This window comes from Miniopterus natalensis, chromosome 18, assembly GCF_054644295.1.
Source record: "Miniopterus natalensis isolate mMinNat1 chromosome 18, mMinNat1.hap1, whole genome shotgun sequence".
Taxonomy (NCBI): Eukaryota; Metazoa; Chordata; class Mammalia; order Chiroptera; family Miniopteridae; genus Miniopterus; species Miniopterus natalensis.
The window spans coordinates 14,832,063-14,842,126 of NC_142098.1; positions in this window are offsets into that span (position 1 = coordinate 14,832,063).

The window sequence follows — 10,064 nt, forward strand, 5'->3', positions numbered from 1 at the left end:
TTCCTCGTTGTGAAATGCTATATAAAAATAGTAAAAAAGAAATGAAAAATTTAGGCAAGACATTGGTCTAGGACATTTTATACCCATGGTCCCTCTTGAGTATAAGTATCATCATCTTCAGTGTATGGTTGAGGAAACTGACCCCAAAGAAGCTCTATGACATATTGAAGGACCCGCGGTTATTTTAGGCTGGCGTGGCGGGAAGGAGCCACAGTATGTTCTGATTTACTGAAGTGATTTAGAAACCAGACCTTTTGGTGTGTAAGTCTTCTGACCTTCTAGAAGGTGCTGGGATTAGTTGTGATCAGAGTACGAGGCTTGTTCCTCTGTTGGGAGTTTTAGGCCCCTCTTGGAACTGGGCAAGTCCAAAGATCGGAGCCAGGATTATGCAGATCTTGCTGTTCGGGCCTCAGGGCCATTCCTTGCTGTCCGGCCGATGGCATCCGGGCGCGTCTTCCCAGTTTCCGTCCTCGGGGTTGGGTTGAGGTGCCCTCACTGTCCCAGGTCCAGGGTTGAACACCTTTCGTAAGACCTATTAGTGACCACTGCTCCCCTCCATGAACTCACACACCACCTCGGGCTGGGCACAGGACCCAGGGCGGTCAGCCAGCTGCTAGAGTTACTGGGGATGCCACCAGCACGGAGGGCAAGGCCTGGCTTCAGAACGGCTGCAGCCACGGTCGCTACCCTCTATTGGCCAAAGCGAGTCACAGACCCGCCTGAGGCCAAGGGGCCAAGGGGTCAAGAAACAGACTTGACCTCACTATGGGGGGAACAACATCTCATTTCTGAGGCTGTGAAAAACCAGGGCCATCTATTCGGTCTGCTGCATTCACTTTGGTCCACGCGCTGTTCTAAGTGTGTAATCTGCATGCGCTTACTTAATTCTTGCAACAATCCTCTTAGGGAGTTAGATTACTATGTCATCGTCGTCATTATTAACCCCATGGTGTATGGAGTATGATGTGGCTTTGAGGTCTCAGTCTTCTTAGGGGAGCAGGGGGCAGAAGGGGCCAAGACGTGAGCTCCATTGTGATAGCCGAGCCCCTCCTGCCTCTAACCTGGGACATCCTCTGAGGGACCGGACCAGAGACTGGCCGCAGCCATTGTTGCCTGAGGCCTCACTGTCAGTTATCACAACAAAGTTCCCAGTGCGGGGACCACCGTGGCCCCCACTTTCCAGAAGAGGAGACAGAGGCAGAGAGGTTCAAGGGCTGTGTCAAGGGCACACATCTAGAAAGAGACCAGGATGAGACCACATCCCCTGGATGGCTCTGCCTGTCGGGGCCCAGTTCCACCTTCCTGCCCTGCTCTGTGCCCCAGGACCCTGGCTTGTACGGGCCCCATCGATGCTCCCTCACTCTCCACCTTCTGCTTGGGTTTGGCCAACAGGAGGCATGGCAGGGACCAGAAGGCAGGAGGAGAGAGGTCAGAGTATTTGTTCCCTTAGCTCGCTTCCTGCCAAGTCTCTCTTCCCAAGACCACAGCTCGGTCCGGTGGCCCTCATTCCGAAACTGCCTTCTCCGGATTCTGCTACTTGTTCCCCCCCCTCGGCCCAAAGCCCTGCAGGTGGTACCGTCCTGCTCTCACTCCTGGGTTTCTGCACTGTCCCTTGCCAGTTTCCTTAATTCTGTTTACACCTTTGGCAGTTCCCTTTGTTAAACTTTCCTCAAATTACCTCCTTTCAATGTGCCATCTGATTCATGCTGGGGCCCTGGGTGAAACTCCCCCTGACTCATCAGTCTCTATATTTAATATTTATTGAAAGAGGAAAATGCTGGAACACAAAACTGCTAGGCGATACCCAAAGCTGGGTTCCTTGAATGATGAAATCAAAAGTCCAAGATGAAAATGAGAAAAAATGAGGTTGTCTCCATGCTGGCCGAAAGCAGGTGGGCCCCTTTCTGCCTGGAAGAACACCAAGCATTGAATACTGTTTCTGTATTATTTCCAAAGGTCTTGGATTGCATTTTAATTAATTTACCTTGAAATTAACATACTCTACTTTTTCTTGAGCTGGGCCCAAACTTTCCAGCATATCCTATTGCACAGAAATGCTTCCATAAATCAGGACGAGTGTAGCGCTGGAGACCGAGAAGGGAGACGGAGATATTTACATGTGGGTGTTTGATATTCTGCTCTTGTGCAGAACTTTAATATGTATTTGCAAAAGGCATTTTCCAGACTGGCAGCCAATACATCCTGAGGATGATCTGAGTGTGGCTGTTCTTCTATCTACAAGTGATGCCTCACAGCCAGGCACACCCATTTATGCCGGATTGCGGGTAAGAGGAGAGGAGAGTCAGATAGACGTGGGTCCTGGTCCGAGCTCTGCCATCTACTAGCTGTGTGACCTGGAGTATGTTGCTGAACCTCTCTGAGTCTCAGTACCCTTCTACGTAGGTTAAACCAAGTGTTCAGAGGAGATGCAGGCAAAGAGCAAAGCTCCCCAAAGTCCTCGGGCACCACTGCAGGCTCCAGCCACCGTCTTTTCTACTGGGTGGCCCTGTTTAGGATCTCAGCAGCTATGGGCTTCCTCAGACTCTCAGATCTGCACTTCGCCTGGAAGGAGCTGGAAAAGCGAAAGGGCTGCCCACAGAACTGGATCTTCTTGTGGAAACGGTCCAGAGGTCTAATTTGCAGAATGACCGAGATGTCTTAGGAAGACTACATCCCAACTTGGGGTTCAAATCCTGACTGCCTCTGGTTAGCTGAGGGCCGGTGCGGAGGCACCCTCCCTTCGCCCAGGCTGCCTTTCTCGGCCCGTGGAGTGGGCACAATAGCAGTTCTCTTCCAAGGTTACAAGGAGGGCTCAGCGATGCAAGCCTGGATTCAAGGGGTAGGAATAAAGCCCTTAGCCATTGAAAAGAGAAAAACATGTATTCACGTACTCGATCCATAGTCACGGAGCATGCCCGGCGCTCACAGACTGTCCCCAAGCCCAGCAGAGGGACGAATGGGTCCGTAGAGCCTCCGCCTTCAGGGGAAGAAAGACTTACATTAATGACACAAATAGCTAAACAATTACAGTTCTTAATAAGGAAGGCCACAAGAAGAATAAGGGAAGGCTCCGCATTTAGGGACTGGTCAGGAAGGCAGGTGGCACGTCAGCTGGAGATTGTATTAGTTGAGGAGGCAGCTGCTATGCGGATCGCCCCCCAACTCAGGGCCTAGCACAACAGGAGTCTGTGCCTTGCTCGTGAGACACTGGCCTGCAGATCTGGGAAGCATTTTTCCCCGTGGTGGTTCAGGAACCCAGGCTCCTTCGATCTTTTCAACAATAATAATAATAATAATAATAATAAATAATAAATAATAATAAGAGTGGGGTTCATCAAGGTTGCAGAATTTAAGGTCCACTTAGAAAAACCAAGTGTGCGTTTACACATCAGTAATAAACTATCGAAACGAAACGAGGACAGCAATTCTACCAACAACAGCATCAAAAACAACAAAATATTTAGCAATGAAGTTAGCTCGGGATTGCGAAACTAAAAACGCTGTTGAAAGATATTAAAGAAGACCTAAATAAATGGAACAATACCTCCTGTCTATTTTCTGAGCATAAAGAAATAATGTATATATATAAAAAAAATACTTCCAAGATCATAGAATATTATTCATTGATAGTGTGCACCTGACCCTATGTCTACAATGAATGAAATGGCTGCTTAGGCCACAGGACAGCTGGAGGAGATCAGTGTTACAATATACATCTGAAATATGGAAATAACATGTATGGCTCAAAGCTTCTTCCTAAACTATTTTCTAAATCAAAGGCTAGCTGGGGGTTCAGTGATACAATGTACATCTGAACGTGCAACTACAATCGTGTAGCTGAGTGTATATAATGTATAGCTGAAGCCTAACAGTTCCTTCCTTGTGCAAGTGTCTTCCCTGCACCCCCAATTTCTGATTGTTTTAATAGTAGTTTAGCTACTATTCCAGGCATTTTCATGTGTTTTATCTTTCCGGAAAGGCTTTGTAGTTGCACTCAGAGGTTCAGAGAGGACAGGTAACTTGCCCAAGGTCATGCAGCCCCTTACTGGCAGAGCTGAGACTTGAATCCAGTTAGTCTGACCTTCAAGGGTCTGGTGCTAGCTGCAAGGGTGGAATTGCTGTCACTGTGGGCCATGCTCCTTGCTGGAGCCCCAGGGGAAGGGCTGGAGCATCTGCCACATCTGTGGGGCATGGAGCCTTCGTCACCCCCACCCTCTACCCAGCTGGGGGTCACCTGTGGAGTACTGGCCTGGGCCAACAGCGTCCACACCCTCTGTCCTGGCTGTGAAGGTGACGGTGACTCCAGGCTGGGCCCGGACTACCGGTGGAGCAGGGAAATGTCCTGGGGCCACCGCCGAGGCCTGGCGAATGCTTTCCGAGAGCTTCCACGGAGATCGCCACCTTCACAGGATCTCATGTGCAGCGGGGAGTATTAAAACAAAAAACAAAACAAAAACCAAGACCGAACGTCACACAAATACGGCCCCGGGGGTTGCAGTCTGTGTCTTCTCCCAGTTTTCCTTCCTGTGAGTTCCCCTCAGGAGAAGCTCATCTCGACAGCTTTCCCAGGGCTCATTTAGGCTGGGAGGGTGGCACCGCGCGGCTGGGCTCTCCTCCTGCGGGTCGGTGGGCCTCAGCCCTGCCGCCCTGCCCGCGGCCCTGTGGGCTGAGAGCTGCTTGGCGAGAGCCTGGCTCGGCCACCAGACGGCTGCGTGACCAGCAAACCTCCTCACGTCTATGAACCTGAGCGTCCTTACCAGTGACGTGGAGCTAATCGCCATCTTATCACTCGTGACAGCTGTCGGAAGCATATATGAAATCTAGAGTGTTCTAAGAGGGTGGCACACGGTGGATATCTGCTTAATAAACGCCTTTCTTGCTCGGGCCGGTGGCTCAGTCAGTTGGAGTGTCGCCCCATACACCAAAGGGTCGCAGGCTCTGTTCCTGGCCTGGCTGGGGGGAGTGCGGGAGGCAACCCATCGATGTGTCTCTCACATCAATGTTTCTCTTTCTTTCTCCTTCCTTCCTTCCTTCCTTCCTTCCTTCCTTCCTTCCTTCCTTCCTTCCTTCCTTCCTTCCTTCCTTCCTTCCTTCCTTCCTTCCTTCCTTCCTTCCTTCCTTCCTTCCTTCCTCTCTCTCTCTCTCTCTCTCTCTCTCTCTCTCTCTCTCTCTCTCTCTCTCTCTCTCTCTCTCTCTCTCTCTCTCTCTCTCTTTCTTTCTTTCTTTCTTTCTTTCTTTCTTTCTTTCTTTCTTTCTTCTCACCTCCCCCCCTTCCACTCTCTCTAAAAATCAATGGAAAAAATAATCCTCCAGGGGGCGAGATTAACAACCATAAATACATAAAAGTACATAAGTAAATAAATGGTTTTCCTTCTAAGTGGATAATAAATTTGCAAGAACAAATATCAATGAACGTGGGAAAGCACACCGGCCTCCGACCGTGCACTGCCCACGCCACACTGGCTGTCCTCCTGTGCGGGACACACACTCTCTGCAGGCTGGAATTCACCCTCCTTGTTTTCTAGACTGACCCCCTCCAGGCTCTAGAAGTGATTGTCACTGTGACCGGGAATGGAGGCTCTCAAGCTGGCTTCGCCCTGTGTAGCCCTTGGTGTTCTTTGCCAGTGACCAGGGGTCATCTCAGGCAGAACGGGGCAGTGGGCCGAAGGCTCCCCACCCCCCTGAGAAAAACTGTGTTTTAAGGATCTGTTTCAGACCCTGGGAGAGATTTTACTGGAAGAAAAAATGACCCACGCTGGGTCGTAGACGGAGGCTGCAGGGTTAAAATGTTTTGTGAGCACCAAGTCTCTGCAGTTGGAAAGTAGACAAGTTACAGGGTCTAGGCTGCACTGAGGAGTAAAAGAGGGCAGAGGAAAGTGGAAACCAAACGCATTTTCATCTGGACCGACGCTGATGAAGGCCACAGAGGTTCCTGGCCTTTGCAGAACTAGATACTTCCCGAGGATATTGTGTACTAAGAGGTGGATTGGGTCATCACACTAGCCCCCGGGATTGCTTCAACGGGGAGAGAAAGGAGCTGGAGTTGATGAAACGTAAGACACAAGGCGGGAAGCCTGGCACAGGCCCATTCTTGTAAGTCATTCGTGGCTGGATGTCCCAGCTCCGTCATAACCTACCATCACCTAAAGGGCCGGGGGTCATTCTTAACTACGGGCACGCGTGGTGTCGCTGGGGTGTCACAGGGCACAGTCCTCACCCCCCCCCCCCCCGGTGCCACCGAGCGTCGGTTTATAGGGACAGCTCAGGAGGAGTCATTGCTGGGCAGAGGGGTCCCGCACGCTCTCACCCTCCTGATCGTTTCTCCGCTTCAGCAGAGAGCAAGCCGTAGCTCAGAGTCGCAGAAGACAATTGTCGCTTTTCATCCTACTTGTTTTATCTTTCTTTCTTTGAAAAAATGATGCTAGTGTTTAATTTATAGCAGGGTATGGTATTTCCTTTTAACAAATGATTAAGCAAAGTGTGAACCTATTTAGAGAAAATATCAAGTTGACTCAGGCAAAAAAAAAAAAAAATCATTGATTGATGCTGAAATCACAATGAGTTTTTAGGAAACAGGGCGTTTGCATGGCTCAGCATATGTCCCCACAGGTTACTTACTAATTACAAAGGAAAGAAAGGGGGGACTTTTACAGCGGGGAATCCTGGGGCCCCTACCTCAACCAAGTGGTCAAAATTCACATCCCCGTTAATGGGACAAATGACATCATGGGCCCTGATATGACGCCCTGAGGAGGACGGTGTCACTTGCGGGATGTTCTTGCCCAAGAGGCATCGGCTGCATTTAACGCGGAGGAAACATCAGCCTCGCCCAGATGGAGGGAAATTCTACGAGACAACTGGCCCGCACCCTCCAACCACGCCGGTGTCATGAGGAACAAAGAGAGGGCGAGGGACGTCTCAGATTAAAGACTGTTGAGGAGATGGGACGACTATGTGACAACGTTCTTCTGGGCTGGGAAACGTGGCTGGGACTCCCGGGGGGACCTGAGCATGAACTGCACATCCGGCGACGGCCGTGTGCCAGTTACAACTCTCCGAGCTTCCTAATTGTTCCCTGGTTCTGCTCGAGAGCGTCAGGGTCTTCAGGACACACACACTGAAGTCCCCCCGCTGAGGGGTCCTGACGCCCGCTGCCGCTCTCAGGGGGTTCAGTGAAAATGACCGTATGCGTTGGCTCGAGAGTGAGGGAGAGGGGACCCCGAGACGGCCCCGAGAGATCGGGTGCATCTGGTGAAAGGCAGCCGTGCGGTTCACTTGCAACTCTTCCGTAGGCTTGACGTTTTCTAAAATAAAATCTTTTTGAAAAGACAAAGCAAGTACCGGTCACGAAGCGCAGGTGCGCTGTGCAGGCGGTGACTCCTCAAGCTGAGGCCGGGGGGGTGGGGGGGGGGATGCAGGGATCTCTCAGGAATCCCCCAGCTTGGCATTCGAGGGTGTCATGCCCGCCGAATAAACGACCTCCATATAGTTCACCAAATAAAGCACATATATAATCTATCTGGGGAAACAAAACAAATCGTAAGATTTAGCAAGGATCCTGCAGGGCCTGTAAATGCCCCCGTGTGCAGGCTCCTCTCATAAACGGGGTGCAGGGAAACGCTAGGCTTCCTCCCCTCCCGAACGCCCTGGCCACGAACAAGTCACTCGGACCCCATTCTCTCCTTTGCTCTCTTCTCCCTCCCCCTCTCCCTCTCCTGCTCCCCCCACCCCCCACCCCAGCCCCGGGTTTACCAGTGAGCTCTGTTTGGTTCTTGACATACTGCAGAAGGACTTTCTCCAAGTGCCCATTGTTCCTGCTCTTGGCCTAATTTTTACTTCGCAGGCAGTAAACAGCCCCCAGAGATGTCTGTCTTGTTTCCAAGGGGGTCCTGATGAAAGCCCGGAGCTCTGGCTACAGCCAGGCAGCCCAGAGCCAAATGAAACCTGGGCCCTGGACCTATAAATGAAGCCCAAACACAATATTCTCTGTCATAAGCGCCCACAGATCATGGTCCTTTCTGCTCCCAAGTCTGGCAGAGACACCGGTCAACCCCTGCAGGTGTTGTAATCCCGGACGTGCCACCTTGTTGCGCGTGGGCTCCCGGGACCGCTGTGGATTTGGAGGCACCCTAGGAAGGGCCCAGGTTACAGGGATTCAGGCCGGGGAGGCTGGGTGCGTGTCCCCAGTGGAGAGGCCTGCTGAGGTGCAAGGTGCCCGGGACTTTTCGGGAAGCCGGCTTCCAGTGCGTGAGGGGAAAGGGCTGCCCTGCGTCTGCCTCCTGGGGGCTGACGAATGTCTGGGCTGATGCAGGCTGGGATGTCTGCATCCAGGAGAATGGCTTCTGTTTCTCAGTTGAGTTGGCCAAGGAAAATGGGCGTGGGTTTTTTTTTCAAGGACCAGCTTAGTCACTTGTTCTGTGCCCTTGGACAATTCCCCGCTCTCTTCTCTGTAAATTAATGAGGTTGAGCTGGACGGATGGCTTGTCCAGTCATGTCCCAGAGAGCATGAGGGATGTCCTATGAGGAAATATTATAAACTCATAATAGGATGTTATAGAACAGTTCTGGTTCTCCAAGTGTGCACGGAGCTCTCTAAGAGTTACTTGAATATAGATAGTTTTAAGGGAACCAACTTCCACAGACTTGACTTGCTTGCCTTCATCTCTTTTTCTTTTTTTTTTTTCCCTCTTCTTCACAATGTTCTTCTCCTATATTATCAAGGAAAAGCATAGGATCTTACTATGATACGTTACCCCATGGTTTATGACAAAGGTAGGCTTTGAGAGTTCATGGCCTCCAAAGTGGTCCTCAAGAGAGACAAGCAAAGGGAGCTTCCCTAAGATATTTTGAAGCCTTATTTTATCAAAGTAAGGCTGTATCCCTTGACTGTCTACTCATCCATCCATTCACTAATCCATCAACCCATGCATCCATCCACCCATCATCTATTTCCATCCGTCCATCATTCATCCATCCATCCAACCATCCATTCAGCCACCCGTCCATCGTCTCTTCCCATCGCTCATCTGTCTATCCATCCGTCCTTCTACATTTCCATGTAATGAATCATCTTTCTTCTACCTATCTTAGAATTTTAATATAAGATGATTGTCCTCGGAGGCATGCATTAACACATGTATTCGAATGGACAAAAGGAAAACACATTTTTTTTTTTTTTTTTTTAGTTAGAAAGAACAACTGATTTGGATGGTTGACTTGAAGGCTAGCTTTGTCCTTAGGTTATGTGGCAGGCACTTCCCTAAGTCAAATCACCTCCATAAATTTACAGCTTCAAAGTTTTGATGAAAATTTATAGTATATACTATGCTGAAGAGCACAGCTACTTAACTCATGATGAAAACTTTAGAAGTGAATGTTTGGACCCTTGCGTAGAGGCACTGGGAATGCAACATCTACAAATGCAGGTTGTACACGGGTGTTTATTTGGGACTCAAATACCAGCAGTAGGATTGTCATTGGTGATTTTCTGATATGATGATTACCCTTGAGAAGGTTCTGAACAAGCTGGACGTACACAGAAGTCACACCCGTGAGAACTTTAACGCATATCGAGACATTGTATTTATGTGTAAAATAGAGTCCGATGGATTCAGATAATTATTAATACGATTTTTAAATTCATGACTGTGCAGGGTGCGTCTGAAAATCCTCTGGGACACAGAACAATTTGTCAACGCAAGTTGCTAAATTTGGAGGCAATTTGTTTGGCAGCAATAAGAACCAAAACACATGCCATGAGAGGATCCCAAAGCACAAGTTTATCAAATAATCAAATGCTTCTGGATGCCTTTTACCAGGTGGGTAAAAGCAAAGCTTGGGGAGGTTAAGGAACCGGCTCATGCCACCCAGCAAACAATCCGCAGAGCCAGGTTTGAGCTCAGCCCCCCTTCCCCGAACGGGCTCCCCAGGGGCACTTGGCAAACCCTAACGTGCACATGGCTCACCTGGGGACCCAGTTCGCCTGCAGATTCAGATTCCATAGGCCTGGGTGGGGCCTGAGATTCTGCATTTCTAACCACCTTCCAGTCTGAGGTTTATATTCC